This window comes from Eublepharis macularius, chromosome 13, assembly GCF_028583425.1.
Source record: "Eublepharis macularius isolate TG4126 chromosome 13, MPM_Emac_v1.0, whole genome shotgun sequence".
Lineage (NCBI taxonomy): Eukaryota > Metazoa > Chordata > Lepidosauria > Squamata > Eublepharidae > Eublepharis > Eublepharis macularius.
The window spans coordinates 41,823,421-41,841,725 of record NC_072802.1 but is presented as its reverse complement, the minus strand read 5'-3'; the positions used below and the strand labels follow the sequence as shown (position 1 = coordinate 41,841,725).

The 18,305-nt window shown below is 46.6% G+C and overlaps 1 protein-coding gene across 1 annotated transcript in view; it reads right to left on the bottom strand.

Annotated features, from left to right (window-relative positions):
* The window catches only part of GPC3 (glypican 3), a 313,638-nt gene that overhangs the window by 103,338 nt on the left and 191,995 nt on the right, over positions 1 to 18,305 (bottom strand). The window lies entirely within an intron of this gene.

Sequence of the window (18,305 nt, the reverse complement as noted above, 5' to 3'; positions counted from 1 at the left end):
CTCGAGCACGGGGGAGTCTTGCAAGGATCTCAGACAGTCACTTGATAAGGACAAGAAACTCATAAAATGGATTGAATTCTATGAAGGACTGATATTGAATTTGATATGGAATGTACTGAGAACCTACTTTAAGCCAGTAGGCTGTATATGATATTTAATCATTGGATGGTTGTTCATGGGTGCACTTTTGTATTCAGCTATTTATTGATTGTATTTATTCCTATGTATTGAATGTATTGAACCTTATTTATTATATGCACTGAACACTAAATATTGTGAGCACGGATAGAATATAAACAGCTTTGATATACACAGACATTGGATGGGAGATTTTGTGGTTGGACAGAGGATACCAAGTATTCTGGGGTTTTAGTTTAAGTAGTTTTCATTATTTTATTTATCCTGTTCTTTCATACTTTCTATCTATGTAACCTTTACACAAAATTCTTCATAAATATATTACTCTTTAACGTCATGTGGTTTTTGGTTTGTAGGTTTTGGGGTTAATGGGTTTTGGGTTTCAATCTGAAACCAGCACCTTGGCCCATTGGCCTCGCTACCAGTTAACTGTTTTGTTGGAACTCAACCTGCAAGTCAACGCTGCAGAGTACACCACTTGCTGGCTAACACTTGGTATGGCTGGAGACTTACTTTGTGTCTGGGGTCTGAGCCCCAGCCCCCAGACTTGCCAGGAGGGAACAGTGGGAGGCAACCAGGAGGCAACAACCCTGCCGCCCCAGCCAGCAACCAGGTCCAGAACCTGCCTACTCCAGGGGGAAGGGGCAAAAGGCCAGAGCCTCAGAGGGCTGGAGGGAGCAGGGAGAGACCAGCTAGTCCCACCCTCCAGGGGGAGGAGAGGGGGCTAAGCAGGCCAGAAGAAAAGGGCCAAGGCAGGGAGAGTAGGGACCCAGCATCAGCCCAAACGGAGCTCTTACCTGGCAGGGAAGAGAAGCAGCCACAGCAGCTCAGAGCCACGCCCCAACCTCCACCTCAGCTTGAAGTCAGCAGCCTGGCTCAGGAGATGCTCACAACCAAGTTCCTCCAGGTGGAGCTGCTGAAGTCATTCTGTGGGAAGAGCTGGGCAGCCAGCCAAGGGGCCACAGCTGGGCCTACCTTCAGTAATCGGCTCAGCCAGAGAGGCCTGGCAGCCAGCCAACCTAACGCAGCTGTTGCTGATCCAGGCAGCCCAGCCAGCTACCCCAGCTGCAGCAGCTTGAGAGAGCCCAGGTCAATGCTGGGAGGCCAAGGAGGGGTGTGGCCTGGCAGGCAGGACCGGCAAGGAGGGTGGGGTGCGGACAGAAGGCCCTATAAAAGCTGGCTGGGAAGAGCTCTGGGGTGGTTGGGTGTGAGTAAGGAGTGATGGTGTGGAAGCAGAGCAGTGCGAGAGCAAAGGCTAGGAGGAGAGTGGATGAAGGAGGAGGAGATGACAGAGACCAAAGTGGGTGAGTGGCACAGGTTGAGCAGGCCAGTGAGTGGACTGAGAGGGAGTCTGGGTGAGGTATACCGCCCCTCCTTCCACAGAGCAGGGTCCTGCAGAGTCCCTGGCCCCCCTTTGATGTCAGGAGCAGACTGCCCAGCGCCCCGCCCAGCGGCGGCCACTGCTAGCCCTGACACTTTCCTCTGACTCTGAGCTTACAGATAGAGGAAATTGGTGGCAGTATACTACCCTGGGGTGCAAGGGTTATTCCCCAGAGTGGTGTTTTTTTTTTAAATGACTCCGAGGGTCCTGAGGGTGGTGAAAGATAAATATTATGAGGGCTCTTTTTGGTTGATGCTGTTAACTTTTGGTAAGTATATATTTCTATATCTATTAGGGTGTTTAATTGTTTTTGTTTTGTTTTTCTGCAACGTTTTGCTTTTAGGTATTGATATACTTTATATTGATATACAATTGTTTCATATGGTCATCTTTTCTGTACTATTGCAGACTGATAGGTTAGTATTTTCATATTAATTGGTTGGGGTCTTTTTCTTTTCAATATTTTTATATAGGTTTCATAGAGGACCTGCTCATGTTTGTTTGTTTTTTAATTCAACAGCCTGTGTATCCATGACATGGGCATAAGTGTATCTGTCCACATACAAAAGCATTATTCCTTGCCTTGAGTTTTAAGTCACAGGAAAGTGATAAAATTGGTAACAGAACAATTGGCAGATAATCATTAACAATATATTTAACAAACATTGATGCAATATTTCAGCTATGGAGCACTGTACAATCCATTGCTTATCTCAGAGAATTTAAAATTATTCCGATAGGTCAAATTAATTTCCCATCAACACCAACCAAAGCATTTCTTATGTACACAAAATGGACAGTATGGTATGATTTAAATCTCCCACTACAGGCAAACTATATTTTAAGATCAGAATCCATCTCTGGGTAAGGCCCCTTTCATTTACTCCAGGCAATAAATTTATTAGCACTTCCCTGAAAAATGCATGGCTTGCCAATTGTTCTGGTCTTTGCAATAAATCAAAGTTGCTCACAGCTACAATGAGCATGAATTCAAGATCTGGTTTATAGGAGAGAAACTATCTCCCTAAACTAAGCACAGGGGTTGGGATTAAGCACACCTTTCAGTTAAAGGTTGCCTTACATGAAACTTACTAATAAAGGTGAACTTCTGCTGGTACAGCTTCATTTTCTTGAAAGGGACACTGAAGAGTAAAGCTGAGTATGTCACAGTTCTCTTTTCGATGGCTAATCAAAGCCAAAAAGTCTCTACCTTTTCTGAAGTTGGGAAGTCTAGACATTCCTTACATGGCAAAAGGTCAATTTGAACATGCTTGCCTAAGGCAGAAACATGTATAGTCAGCACTATTTAATATTTATAAAAGACAGTGATAATATGAAAACACCCTATTCCCAACGAGTGGGAAAACTTGCCACAAACAGTACCTCCGGGTGGTGAAGGAATCCAGAGTGTGGTACCGCCTGGTCGGCACCAGGGGGATCGAGACCCGCCAGCTCCTGGCACCACATGCCATGAATGTGGCTATTCATGGCATAGGGGTGGCGGCGGCAGTGATAGATATCCACAACTGTTTATCTTTGTGTTGGTCTTAATACAATGCAGGACAATGATGTTTCCTAAAATGAAAAAAGGTGAGCAATGTGTAAGGCATAAGAAGAACCCTGCTGGATTGGACCAGTGGTTCATCTAGCCCAGTGTCCTGTTGCACACAGGATTAACGGAAAGTCAGCAAACAGTAAACAAATTCGCGGTTCCTGAATACTGCCTCCTAGCACTGGTATTCAGCGGTGCACTTTGAATTTATCTAAATGTGCTCAGATAAGAAGATTTTTAAGCCTAGGGTAGTCTAGTCTTTAAGCAAAGGTCAGAAAGGGAAACCCTGTTACTCATAATCCAGTAGCCACAATTCAGTCCCACAGTTCTTCATAGTCAGATGGAGCATTCTTATTGCTGAAACTATATGGAGAAATTGTTCCATGGAATCATGGCACTTAATCTGCAATTAAAAAAAAATTGTATTGTCGATGTATTGTCGAAGGCTTTCACGGCCGGAGAACGATGGTTGTTGTGGGTTTTCCGGGCTGTATTGCCGTGGTCTTGGCATTGTAGTTCCTGACGTTTCGCCAGCAGCTGTGGCTGGCATCTTCAGAGGTGTAGCACCAAAAAAAAAAAATTGTATGCAAACCACACTAGATCACAATTTTCGGGATATTTTCAGTGGCTTTGAAATAAGCAGGAAAAACAAGACAAACCCCACTTTCTATGATAGTAACTCCCATAGAAAAGAAGAGTATACTAGAAAATTATTTACCTTTTGGAAAGTATTTGGACAAGCCTCAGAATTCAAATTAAACTACGCCACCATGGAAAATGAGGCCCTGGTGGTCAAGTGGGCCGTCGGGGCCCTGCAATATTTTCTCACCAACAACCACTTTACGTTGGTGACTGACCACGCCCCCCTCCTCTGGCTGTCACGTATGAAGGACCACAATGCCCGGGTGTTGAGATGGTACCTGTCTCTTGCCTTTTATGTTTTACGATACGGCACCAGCCCGACCGTTACATCAATGCCGACTTTATGTCCCGCATACACGAGACGGACGACCCCGGCACTTGGGTCTCAAGGGTGTGTGTGTCCGGGGATGAGATCCCTTCCAGTGGGAGGGCCCACCCCCCGGCTGCCCTCACCCAACCCCCAGGAGCCTGCAGCAGTGGCCCAACTCACCGGAGGCACGGCGGGAGGCCACTCGGCGCGGACAGCGAGGGAGGCGAGGTGCACCAGGCCGTGGAAGACAGGCCGCCCACCATGGCATCGAGAGTGGCAGCCAGCGGCAGCCGGGCAGCGAGACCCAGTCCGACTGCCTGCAGCTGATCGCCCATGCCAGGGCTGCGGCTGGGACGCGCAGCAGGCGGTGAAGCGGGCCGCAGGCCAGCCAAGAAGCTCCGAGGCCAGCACTACAGGGCACAGCGTGGCGCCGCCTGCCAGAGTCAGCTGGAAGGGCGGAGCCCCATTGGCCGATGCTGGGCCCGACGCTATGGGGGCGGGCCTCCGACTGGCTGCGGTGCCTGTCTGTTACACCCCTCCCCTCTCGGGCCACCACGGCAATCCAGGGGCAGGGAGGGCTCACACTTGGACGTAGGTGGGGCCAAGTGCTGGCACCTGCCCTAGGCCTTGCGCTGGGGGCTGGGTGATGGGGGAGCAGGGCGGGACTTCCCAGGGAGGGGGATAAGAGGGCCCCAGGCTCCCGGCTGAGGAGGAAGAAGGTAGGTTGGCTGACCCTGCTGTAAGGGCAGCCATCTGGGTCGGGAAATAGCTAGTCAAGGGTGCTGCAACCCAGGCCTAGCTCGCCCCTTCTGAGGCCTAGCAAAAGGGAAGCCAAGGGAAGGGCCCTCCGCCTCCCTCGCAGAAGGCCGGCGGAACTGCTGACAGACCCCCGCCTGGACCACGGCGGACCCACAAGACGCTGGCCAGAAGGGCGGGGCGCTTCACAGAACTATAACCTGCTGTTACAGGGTGTGATGAAATTGCTTATGAAGGAGGCTGTGGTACAGCCCCTGCTGAAGAAACCATCACTGGATCCCACCAACCCAGTCAGTTACTGCCCGGTTTTGAACCTCCCGTTTCTGGGTAAGGTGATTGAGTGGGTGGTGGAGAAACAGCTGCAGAGTTTCCTAAAGGATACCTCAGCCCTGGACCCCTTCCAGTCTGGTTTTCGCCCAGGACATGGGACGGAGACATGGCTGGTCGCCCTCATGGATGATCTTCACAGACAGCTAGATCAAGGCAGATTGGCACTGCTGATATTTTTAGATCTCTCAGCAGTGTTTGATACAGTCAATTATGATCTTCTAACCCACCACTTCGCTGATGTGGGGATACAAAGGGCAGCATTACAGTGGCTTGTCTCCTTTCTCCATGGTCGGGGACAGAGGGTGCCACAGGGGGAGAACTGGTCGTCCCGCCATCCACTGGTGTGTGGAGTACCACAGGGAGCAATACTCTCCCCACTGCTGTTTAATATCTACATGCACCCCCTCGCCTAGCTGGTGCAAAGTTTCGGACTTGGGTGTCATCAGTGTGCGGATGACACCCAGTTATACCTGATGATGGACGGATGGCCTGGCTCGGCCCCAGATGTCCTGGAGCATGCTTTTAATACTGTGGCATGATGGTTGAGGCAGAGTCAGCTGAAATTAAATCCTACCAAGACAGAGGTCCTGTACTTGAGTCGTGGGTGTGTGGGTTCGGGGCTCCGGCTCCAGACCCTCAATGGGGCGCCGCTTATGCCAGAGAGAGTCAGGAGCCTGGGGGTGGTCCTGGATGCCTCCTTGAATAACGGAGGCCCAGATCGCAGTGGTTGCCAGGTCCTCGTTTTTTAATCTTTGGCAGACCAGACAGCTTACCCCTTATGTTTCAAGTCGCGATTTAACTACCGTGGTCCAAGCAATGGTCACCTCTAGGTTAGACTACTGTAACACGCTCTACGCAGGGCTTCCCGAGTCTGATCCAGCAGTTACAACTGATCCAAAATGCAGTGGCGTGTGTCATCACCGGAGTGTCTGGTGGTGCACATATAACACCAGTATTACACCAGCTGCATTGGTTACCAGTGGAGTACCGAATCAGATTCAAGGTCTTGGTACTTACCTATAAAGCCCTATGTGGACTGGGACCTGTGTATCTGCGGGAATGCCTCTCCCCATATGTGCCCCAGAGGATTCTCCAATCAGGAGATAACCAACTACTAGTGGTCCCTGGTCCCAGGGAGACACGCCTGGCCTTGACCAGAGCCAGGGCCTTTTCGGTCCTGGCTCCAACCTGGTGCAACGCTCTGTTAAATGAGACCAGGGCCCGGCAGGATCTGCTATCCTTCCTCTGGGCCTGTAAGAAGGAGCTGTTCTGCCAGACGTATGATCGGGGCTGAGTCAGGTCCCCATCGGCTGAATAGAGGACACTGAGACCCTCCCTGTATAGAACCATCAACCACCTAACAGCTGTTCTGCTGAATGTGAACTATTGATTGATAGGTAACAGCGATTGTTTTGGTGCTGCCTTATATAGATTTTTTAAATACTTAAATGTTGTATTATTGTTTTAAGTGATTTAAAATGTATCTAATGTAAATTATTATTGTTGTGCGTTTTAGATGTATGTGATCTGCCCTGAGCCTGCAGGCTGTGTGGAAAGGGCGGAATACAAATTGAATTAAATAAATAAATAAAAATCTGACACCCCAATGCTGAGCCAGGCCGATCAGTTGATGCCCCAATGGTGATGCCCTGACGCTGAGCAAAAGCAAGGGGCTGAACAGAGCCCCAACACATTGTTGAGCCAAGTGGCCATTGTTGCTGCCAGCTTCCCGACTACCCTGACGCCAGAAGGCTGAGGCCCTCCCAGGAAGATCTGGAGGGATGGGAGCTGGTGTGCAGAATTGCTGGGGGATGGTGTTTTAGGGGAGGTGCCTGGCCGACCAGCAGGTTGAAGCGGAAGGGAGACAATATGCTGCTGGGGCCACTGAAAGTGGGCTACAGTTCCACCAGACTGGAAGCAAGGAAGACAGAAAAAGGTCTGGGGCGAGCAGGTTGGGATCAGTATGGGGTTTGTGCGGTGGGCATCATGCATTTTTGTGCCTTGCCTGCCTGCCTTCTGGGAAGCTGAATATCTCTATATGGATCAGGAGGCATTGGGGTGGCCTGAGAGACTGCTGGAGGTCCATAGAGGTCATCAGGGTTTCCTGGGTTGATCAGCCGAACTTGGAAATTAGGCCATCTTGTTGTATCAGATGGCCTAGAGCTGAAACTGTGGGTTACTTTTCAGACTGGCTGAGTGGTCGGGGACCCATTACTTGCTGCTGCTTGAGAACTTCTTGTGGTTATTTAGAACTCTTGTATTGGAGTATGAATCAGTCTCTGTGAGGTTTTAAGAGTGGGCTAAGACATCGCCCATTCAACCAGTGTGTATTAATTAATTGTATGCAGATATGAAATTGACTGTAATGGTGCTGTAATTAAATTGGGATTGTATTTATATTTTTATACCTGATAATTGTGATTGGGTGGGAACAGGGTAATGCTATGAGTATACTTAAAACTCATATTTGATGTTAACTGAATCCTCTACTGTGTTGTTACTGCTGTGGGTTATGTTATGGGGTAGAGGCTGAAGAGGGTGGTGGCTATGAGGGAGAAGACCGGGGTGGAGCTAGGGATCCCAGTACTCCAGGGTCGAGGAAGGTATGGTGGTGGGACATGGTTTTGGAATGGAAGGCCACAGAGATGTGGTAAGGCTCGGTGTCCCTCTAACCTACGTCCTATCCTGAGGCATGCTGGTTGTGGGGCTAGGAGGACAAATTGCCTCCCTCCGGCACTGTTGCTGTGTAAAGCCAGGTCCATTAACCATAAGACCAAAACACTGCAGGACCTTTTTGTGGTGGAAAATGTGGACCTGGTGTGCATGACTAAGACCTGGGTGGGGGACAGAGAAATGGTCACCTTGAAAGAACAGCCTCCCCCCCCCCCAGGTTTTCAGTCTTTCATCAGTCCTGGACAGATGGTCGGGGGGTGGCTATACTCATTTGAGAGTCTTTTTCCTTCAGGATACTCCTCACACCAAAGATCACTGGCATTGACTGTGTTAGCCTGACATGGGATACAGAGGAGAGTATGGCTATCTGTCTGGTGTACCAACTGCCTAGCACACCAGAAGTTACCTTGTCAAGCCTATTGGTGGGGTGGGCTTTGGAGCACCCTAGGCTGTTAGTCTTGGGTGACTTCAACGTCCATGTCGATGATGCCGCTTCCTCACAGGCTGCAGATCTAGTGTCATCCATGGCAGCACTGGGACTCTCTCAATTTGTTTCAGCCCCTACACATCAAATGGGCCACACGCTGAATTTGATCTTTGGGATGGGGATTCAGGTGGACCTTGATGCCATTGAAGAGGTGCCATGGTCGGATCACTTTGTCCTGAAGGCTCGCCTGGAAATAACAGCCCTCTCCAGCATAGGCGATGAGCTAATTTATGCTCGCCTGCAGAGACTAATGGATCCATCTGGCTTCCAGAATGCTCTGTGGGATCCAATGCCCCCTGGTGGTTCATTGGATGAGCTGTAGGGGACTGGTATGACCATCTCTCACAAGCCATTGATGAAGTTGCCCTTTCCATCCCTGTGCCAGACTAGCCCCCTGGTATATGGAGGAGTTACGACAGATGAAGCAGACTGAGCAAGAGTGGCAGCAGAGTTGGGACGAAGAGGTGAGATCATCTTATAGAACATTTATGAAAGCCTATGAGAGGGCTGTGAAGGTGGCAAAGAAGGATTACTATGCCACTTCCATAGCGTCTGCAGGCTCACGCCCAGCAAAACTGTTTCAAGTAAATTAAAGAAAGCCGTAGTGAAGCTTCTCTTGAAAAAAACATTTTTGGACCCCATGGACCCGTCCAGTTACCACCAAGTTTCAAACCTCCCATTTCTGGGTAAGGTGATTGAGTGGGTAGTGGTGGAACAGCTGCAGGGTTTCCTGGAAGACAATTCGGTCTTGGACTCATTCCAGTCTGGCTTCCGTCTGGACCACGGGATGGAGACAGTGCTGGTCATCCCCACAGACGATATTTGTAGATATCTGGATTGAGATGAGTGGGCGCTGCTGGTGTTGCTAGATCTCTCAGCAGCATTTGACAAGGTCGACTATGAACTGTTTACCCGCCGCTTCACCAACATGGGGATCGGAGGGACTGCCTTACAGTGGCTTGTCTCTTTTCTCCACGGTCAGGGACAAAGGGTGGCTTTTGGAAAGAAGCTATCAGCATGCCAACCATTGGTGTGCAGTTTCCCGCAGGGGTGCCCCTGCTGTTCAATCTTTATATGTGCCCCCTCACCCAGCTGGTATGGTGTTTCAGACTGGTCTGTCACCAGTATATAAATGACACAGTTATATGTGCTGATGGGTAGCTGGCCTGACTCTGCCCAATTTCCTAATTAGAGCTTTAGAAGCCGTGACTGGATGGGTGAAGCAGAGCAGTCTGAAGTTGAATACTGCAAAGATGGCGGTCCTGTACTTGTGCCATAGGGTGTTGGATGTGGGGATCCAGTTCCTGGCCTTTGATGGGGCACTATTTGTGCCCGTTCCATCAGTCAGGAGTTTTGGTGTGACACTGGTCTCCTCTCTCTCAATGGAGGCCCAGGTTGCAGCAGTTGCTCGGTCTACTTTTTTCTACCTTCAGCAGGCCAGGCAGCTTGTCCCCTATCTTTCAACCCATGATCTAATGACAGTGATCCATGCAATGGTCACCTCCAGATTGGACTACTGTAACTCACTCTACACAGGGCTTCCCTTGGGTCTGACCTGGAAATTACAGTGGGTCCAGAACGCTGCTGCATGTGCCCTGATGGGTATCCCATACAAGGCACATATCATTATAATTTTGCAGCAGCTACACTGGCTCCCAGTAGAGTTCTGGATCAAGTTCAAGGTTTTGGTTTTAACCTATAAAGCCCTAAACAGAGTGGGACCAGCATACCTGAAGGACTGCCTCTCCCTGTATGTACCACAGACAGTGTTTAGATCAGCAGGTAAACATCTACTGGTGGTCCCTGGCCCCAGGGAGGCTCAGCTGGCCTCGACCAGGGCCAGGGCATTTTCGGTCCTGGCCCTAACCTGGTGGAACTCTCTGTTGGAAGATACTTGGGCCCGTCAAGATCTTGTATCCTTTTGGCATGCTGCAAAACAGAGATGTTCTGCCAGGGGTATGGTTGAGGCCGGTATTAGGTCCATCAAATGAGCCTCCCTACTGGTCTCCTGCCAGTGTGGGGACTACTTAGTCATCTGCCTCCCCCCCCCCACGATGCTACAGAGTGTTATCAACTCACACCTCCCCTTTTTTATGTCCAGTGGGCAGAAAAGAATGAAGGGGCCCCATCTTGGGATGTCAGAATTTATATCTGTTGGGATTTTAAATTACCAAAAGTTATGCTCTTTTGAGATTTCTGATTTTATTGTTTTATTCCTTGTATTTTCATTACTGTTGTAACCTGCCCTGAGTCTGCTTGTGAGGAGGGCAGGCTAAAAATCAAATAAATAAAATTTTAAAAACAATGATTGCCTACCGCTGTCAAGGCTTAGTATTTGAGTAACTTATTGATCTATGTAATAGTCTGAACCCGCCCTATGGGACGCTGAAGAAAGGTCTTGGGTTTCTGTAGGAAATTGATGAGAGACTAGACTGTAAGTATGCAATAATGTACTATGATTCTCTAGTTTTAAATCTTAGTGGATCTTAGTGAGTGATTGTTCTTTTGTATAATACAGGGGTTGTGACTACTCTGAGGAAATTATACTAACCAGAGGGTTTAGCCTGGGACTAGAAACTGACAAAATGGTAATCCCAGGAAACAAAGTAACATTTTATCAACAATGCAAGAGTGTATCAAGTTTTTTCATGCCCCCAGGGACGAGGGAGATTGAAGACATAGTGATAAATCTTTCGGAAAGAGTTATTACACCTCTGGAGAAATCTGTGTTAAACAAAGGATTAGGCTTTGTACCTATGCCTAGGTATGATTCTTTCAAAACTAGGGTGGATCTCTTTAAACTTATTAGGCTGATTAAATTGAAAAAATTCTTTGGCAAACAAACAGAGAGAGCAGGACAGTCTACTGTGAAGCCAAGATCCACTTTTTTTCCTGATATCCGCGATCCTTTAATTGATGCATTTGGAAGTGTGGTGCTTAAGGACATTAAATGCTTGGAAAGTAATACCAAAGAGGTGTGGCATAACCTGTCTAGAATGGAATCCGATGCTGTTAAAACTCTGAATAGTGACAAAACTATCACTATTAAACCAGCGGACAAGGGAGGCAGCATAGTAATTCAAAATACAAAGGATTATTTGCAGGAGGCAGAGAGACAGCTAATGAACAGGAGGGACTACACACCGATTTCTATTAACCCCCTCCCACAGATACAACAAGTGATTAAAATAGTGGTAGACGAGGGAGCATTACATTATGAGATTGATGATCGTACCTCTCAAGCTTTCATTAATAGCACCCCTCGTACTCTGGTTTTCTATACGCTCCCTAAGATCCACAAAGCGGGTCATCGCCCCCACTCTGGGGAGACCAATCATATCTGACACAGACTGTCCTTGAACCATTAGCAAAGTACCTAGACTCGTTCCTTCAACCTTTGGTGGAGAAAACACCCGCTTACCTAAAGGACACTATGACGCTTATTAACATGATTGAAGCTTTAGTCATACCACCCAATACTTATTTAATGACCTTAGATATTAGTGCTCTATTCAGTTCCATACCCCATGAAGGAGCAAGGGGGGTGGTGGAATGGGCATTATATAGGAGGACTACACAACATCCTTCCACTCCTTTTTTACTAAATTTGTTGGATATCATTCTTGAGCGAAATTATTTTAAATCTCGAAACCAATATTATTACCAAATAAAGGGGGTGGTGATGGGGTGCTCCGCTGCCCCCAGCATTGCTAATCTGTTTATGTCCCATCTGGAGGAGACTTCTATCTTGAATGACAACATAAATCCGTTCTTCAGTAATATTGTTTGGTACCGGAGATTCATTGATGACGTCATAGTGCTCCTTGATAATGAAGAGAAGGCACAACCTCCAGCACAGTGGATGAATCAAATTAACTCTGACATTCAATTTACATGGAAAGGCAGTACTGTTAGCATAGATTTTTCCTAGATGTTACTATTTACAAATTGGGCATTTGACCCTTCAGGAAGCCTACTGATAGACCATCGTATTTACATTTCTCCTCTTGTCATCCACTTCATCTCAAAAGGAAATGTACCTGTCTCACAATACTTGAGAATAAAACGAAATTCATCTCATGAGGGAGACTTTCGCGTTGGAAGTAAGATTTTGGATGGAACCTTTGCCAGTAGGGGCTACCCAGAAACGGTTCTCAGAACAGCTTACCATTGAGCCTGCAAGACACCACGGAGGGATTTGTTGACTCCCAAGATCAAAAGGGACAGCGAGAGAATCAGATGGGCAACAGGATTTACTAAAGCTGTCCCAGGGATTGCAAGGATCGTCTGTAAACATTGGCATCTTATTGCTGATATAGATGGCTGCAGCACACCACCATCTGTGGGATTCAGAAGAACTAAGAATTTGAGAGACTTATTGGTCCACTCAGCTATGGACGAACCTTCTGACACTAACAAATTGCCTAAGGGACATTACTCATGTGGAGGCTGCAATGTCTGTCCACTTGCTTTCAAATTGTCAGAAATCACCAATCCAAGCACTCATAAACCATTGTACTCTTCAGCCTTTTCAAACTGTAAAACACCTTATGTTGTGTATGTAATACAGTGCAGCTGTCAATTATTATATATTGGGAGCACAACTCGCCCTTTGAAAATCTGGATGCAGGAGCACTTATCTAGAATAAGACATAAAATCCTAGAAGCACCTCTCGTAGAGCATTTCATTCAGGCCCATGACACAAGGAAGGACTTTAAAGTGTCAGTTTTGGAGGTCCTGGACATAACGAAACATAACATGAGATCTGAAAATGCTAAACAAAAACTTTTACAATTAGAATCCCATTGGATTTTCCGCTTGAATACCCTCACACCACATGGTTTAAATAACGAATTGGATTTTACCTGTTACTTCTAAATGTGTCTTGTCATCATGACGTGCAATTCCCCTTTAAGAAACTTTGGGTTTAAAAGACTTTTGAGTGATGGTTCCTCCCATGGTGTCAGACCGTCTTCGAAATACTGATATGGTGGTGTGAGATTCTCTGAAGCTTGTGCTGTAAGTAATTTTCTAAGATAGTTGCATTCATGGTTATTATTGTTTAGGTTATTGTGGACTGTTATATTTTATATTATCCAACAGAACAATATGCCCGTGATGAAGCAATAATGTGAAACGGGACCAGACCAACATGCTAGCGAAACCCGTAGGCAGCGAAGTGAATGTTCACAGCTTCACAGTGGCTACCGCAGTTCCACAGCTTTGCTGTTTCACAATTTTCAGCAGCTTCTTTGTTATTCATTGTTAGGAGTGTTGTTGCACTGTTATGAATGAACTTAAATGATTTTTCCACCACTTGAATGAATTTGTATATGCTGTAGAGTATTGAGACATGAATTCTTTTGTATTTATTGTTATACAATCTGCATGAAAAACTTGATACACTCCTGCATTGTTGATAAAACGTTACTTTATACTCTGAGGAAATTGGCTTAAAACGGAAAGAACATACCAGTTTACCCATCATGTAGTTCCAACTTGAAGAATTCTAAAGAAGGACAAATTAACTTGGACCCTTGGCAGTCTTGAATGGATTTATGAACATTTGTAATAAAACTTTGCAGAATTTCCCAGATGTAAAGGGGAAATGCTGTGTTCTAACTGAGATAGAAGCCATCTTTTTTGAAACTTTGGTTCAGAGGGTTTTGCTAGGAAAATTCCTTCCTCCACACTCCCCCCGCTTTCCCTTTGCAAAGCCTCTTTGTCTCTCTCTCTGGAAATGAAATTGCTTTCATTTTCACAGCCTCTGTCCTTGAAGATAAGATAAGACAGTCTAGCTGGTACCTAGTTGAGCCTCCATGGTTAAGAACTTCCTGAGTTAATTGGAAAACAATTTGCACCTGCAGGACTGGGGTGTGTGCCAAGGACTGCAGACTTGACACATCCCTCCCTCCGCATGCAGACACCTACTTTCAGGTGATATCAGCAGTTGTAACGTGATTGGCTGCCCAGGCCTGAGTCACTCTAGTTTCAACTAGCATAAATTTGGCTACTGAAAAATGGAGCTTGTGGTGGGTTTCAGGAACAGGAACCTGTAACTCACCCCCATTTCACTTCTGGCTCGAACTGGATGGATACTGAGGCTCCTATCTGACTTGCTGTGTTGCCTGTTTTGATTCTTGACCAAAGTTTGTGGCAGTTATACTTTTGATACCAACTTGACTTGCCTTTCAGGAATTACTGTGATATGTATTAGACAGTGCTTACATGGTCTAGGATTTACTGTTTTATTTCCTCACATTCTGTCTTCTGATATTTTATAAACTTGCACTTTAAATAAAATAATTATATTTTATCTTTGTGCGGGTTAGTAACTTGAAGTCTCAAAGCTACAAATCACTTTGTTGAACTCACCTTGTGAATGCTCATGAATGCTCACCTACCTAAAATAACATTCTGTTTTGAGAACTCTACTTGCAAACCTCTTTGCAAGGTAGACTTCGTTGAGGTAAACATATACAGAAAGAGGCAGCTAGCAGTGACTGATCAAAGTCATCAGGAGTTACAGAATGATGACACGTAGCTATCACATGATAACAGCCAGGTGATGTATTTCTCTGTAAATGTCAAGGACATTTGGGCTGGCACAGTGAGTCAGCACTGTGCTGTGATAGGTTAGTAATATATACATAAGAGAACAGAGTCCTTTACTTTTGGGGGCTCCAGCTCTGCGGGTTGTCTGGCAAAGCACTTTGTCAGCCAGCATAAGTCTGTAAATGTATCCTCCTGTAAATATTGTTTAATACACCATTTGTACTAAAGCTTGGTGTGTCGTGTCTTCTCTTGAACCTGCCCCTGAGGCCAGTGCAACATAAGCAAACCGCAACAGGGTTATGGGCCTAGTTCCCGCGTGGCTGCACTAGGTTGTGGAGGTTCTGAAGCGAGAGAAAGAACGAGAGTCTGGAGCAGGAGGTGGATGTCCACGTCTGATGGTGAGAGCATCACAGAGGACGTGTTGGATGGTGTCACTGAGCTTCCAGTGCCTGCTGAAGTGGGTGAAATGGTGCAGTCCACGGCAGTGCTGGTTGATAAGCTCACAGCAAGCAGTTACTCAATGTGGTCCCTGAAAATGGAACACTATCTTAAGAAGGAGTCGCTGTGGAGGTATGTAAATGACCCTTCAGTTGCTCCCACAGCTGCCAAGATAGCTGCCAATGAAAAAGCCCTTGCGCATATTGTATTAAGCCTGGCAGACGACCAACTGCTTTATGTGTGGGGAAAGGCTTCGGCCAAACAAGCGTGGGATGTCAGAGTATGTAAATAAACTCAGGCAAGATTCAAGCCTGTTAGATCTTTCACATCTAGGTTGACAGTTAAGTCACATGATTATGCAAGGCTGGCAAGGTTGCATCAGCCAGATGTGTGGTGTGCAAAGCTAGATGCTGATTGGTTGAGTGATATCTGTATTTGTATAAAGGTGTGCACTGTACAGTATGATGTGAGCCTGTCAAGGTTTCAGTGCTATGCGAAGCACTTTGTCACTCAGAATGGCAAAGGCTGATGGACTGTATGTATATAACTGTAAATAAACTGTAAATAGTTCACCGCAACTGGAGTGGTCTCTGCTGCCTCTGACCTGCTACGGGTATGTTGCGCATTAAAACTTTGTGTCAGGGTTATGGGCCCAGCCTGGCGGTTAGCAGCATAGCAGAGTGCAGACTGGTGGATTACAGCTGTGTGTGCTGAACTCTGGAGGTCCAGTGGAGTTTGGTGGAGTTTGGTGCCAGCATCTGTGAATGTCAGCCAGAGAGACCATTGAGAGTAAAGGAGATACACAGGAGATACAGTCCGGTGCTGGCAGCAGTCCAGCTCTCTCTGACCTTGAGGAGACGGAGGAGGCGGTAGAGCAGGAGGCAAGTGTGCAGCCGGTGGCAGATAACGACGGCGTCATGGCTCAAGCAATGATGTCCTTGCTGGTGGAGAAGCTCACAGATACCAACTATCCTGTTTGGTTGTGCAGGATGCAGCATCTGCTTACACGTGAGTCATTGTGGTCTTGTATTGATGAACCCCCTCAAGCCCCAACGGCTGAGGACACGGTGAAGGACCAGAAGGCTTTAGCTATGATAATATTGAGTGTTGGGGATTCGCAACTCCTCCATGTAGCTGAGAAGCAGACTGCAAAAGCGGCATGGGATGAATTGAAAGCTGTTTTTGTGCCAAGTTCTGCCAGGTCGCTTATCTTGCTGATGAGGCAGCTGTACAGAACTGTGATGTGGCCTGAACAGTCAGTGACAGACCATTTGAACACACTGACTAACTATTTCCAGTTGTTGGCTCAGTGTGGGAAAGATATTTCGGAGGAAGATAAAGTTTATCTGATTCTGAGCTCACGTCATGGTTTGATCCTTTGATTTCTGCTCTTGAATCGGTGGAATCTTCGAAATTGAATCTAAGTTACATAACTGGCCGAATATTGGATTATGAAGCAAGGCATGTGCAGCGTGAGTTGGAGGCTGTCCAGTTTGGGAATGAAGCCAAGTCCAGGAATGGAGCCAAGTCCGGGCATGGAGCCAAGTCTGGGAGTAGTGCCAAGTCCGGTGGAGGTTTTGCAGCTGGAGATAGCTGTTCGTCTTCACAGAGTTCTTCGGCGTTACAAGTCAAACATTGTTTTGAGTGTGGATCCTCTAATCACCTTGTCAAGTTCTGCACAGCTGGTAGGAAGAGTCGAGGGAAGAAGAAACCCGTCTCTGCACAGAAACAGTTGGCTACCTTGGTTGTTGCCACTGAACCTGCAAAGCAATCTTCTTGGGTTGTTGATTCAGGAGCGTCCCAGATATTTGTAAACGACAAAAGTTTGTTACAAGAGCCAAGGTCTTCAGCTCTGAAGTCCGTGAGTATGGCAGATGGACACTGTGCTGAGGTGACCTACCAACGGCATGTGGTTTTTCCTGCACTGAACTATGTGTTTGACAATGTGCTGTGTATTCCCTCACTAGAAAAGAATTTGCTAAGTATATGTGTGTTGGATGAAGCTGGCTTTAACATACAGTTCCAGAATAAGGGTTGCAATATCCTGAAAGATGGTAAGCAACTTGCTAGAGGGGAATTGAAGAATGTCCTATATGTGTTAAAAGCAGACACAGGGAAGGCACAGTCAGTGGTAAATAAGGGATTACATGATAAATGCATTCATTTGCTGCATAGGTGTTTAGGGCATGCAAATTTGGGGGCAATACAAAAAACGCTTGCATTGTGAAAGAATGAAAAAGTATCTGACTGTAAGGTATTTTTAGATTGTGATATCTGTAAGCAATGCAAGTCTCAAGCAGTCCCTATTGCCAAAAAGAGTCAAAGGGTTACTGACAAACCACTGAGTTTAATCCATTCTGATGTAATTGGGCCTTTTCCCAACAGCCATTCAAAACGAAGGTACCTGTTACTTCTGGTGGATGATGCTAGTAGATTTATGTGGTGCTATCCTTTGGTACACAAGTCTGAAGTGTGTAAAACAATTAAGACATGGGCTAAAAGGGTAGAGAAACAATTTCAAAGCCAGATACAAGCGTTCCAAACAGATATGGGTGGTGAATATATGTCCAATCAGTTGGCACAATGGTTTACCAAAAATGGCATTGAGCATAGGATTGCCAATGTTTCCTCGCCCACTGAGAATGGAATTGCAGAGAGGAGGGCGGGGATGATACAAGTAATGATGCATTCAATGTTAACTGATGCTGGTCATCCATGACATTCTGGGCAGAAGCTGCAAGAGCAGCATGTTACATAAGAAATAGAATCTGGACTCAGGCAATTGATGATGTTCCTTACAGAGTGTTGTATGGTAGAGATCCAAGTCTGAACCATCTAAGGGTGTTTGGAACAAAGGCTTGGGTAAATATTCCTCTAGGGAAAAGGAGGAAAGGAGGCGCTAGATCGCGTAAACTGACATTCTTGGGGTATCAGCCAGGTATGAAAGCATATAGGTTTGCCAATGGTGAGAACGTATTGAGCTATAGTCGCTCTGCACAGTTTTGTGAAGATGTGATTTGGCAAAGGATACATGCAAATGAT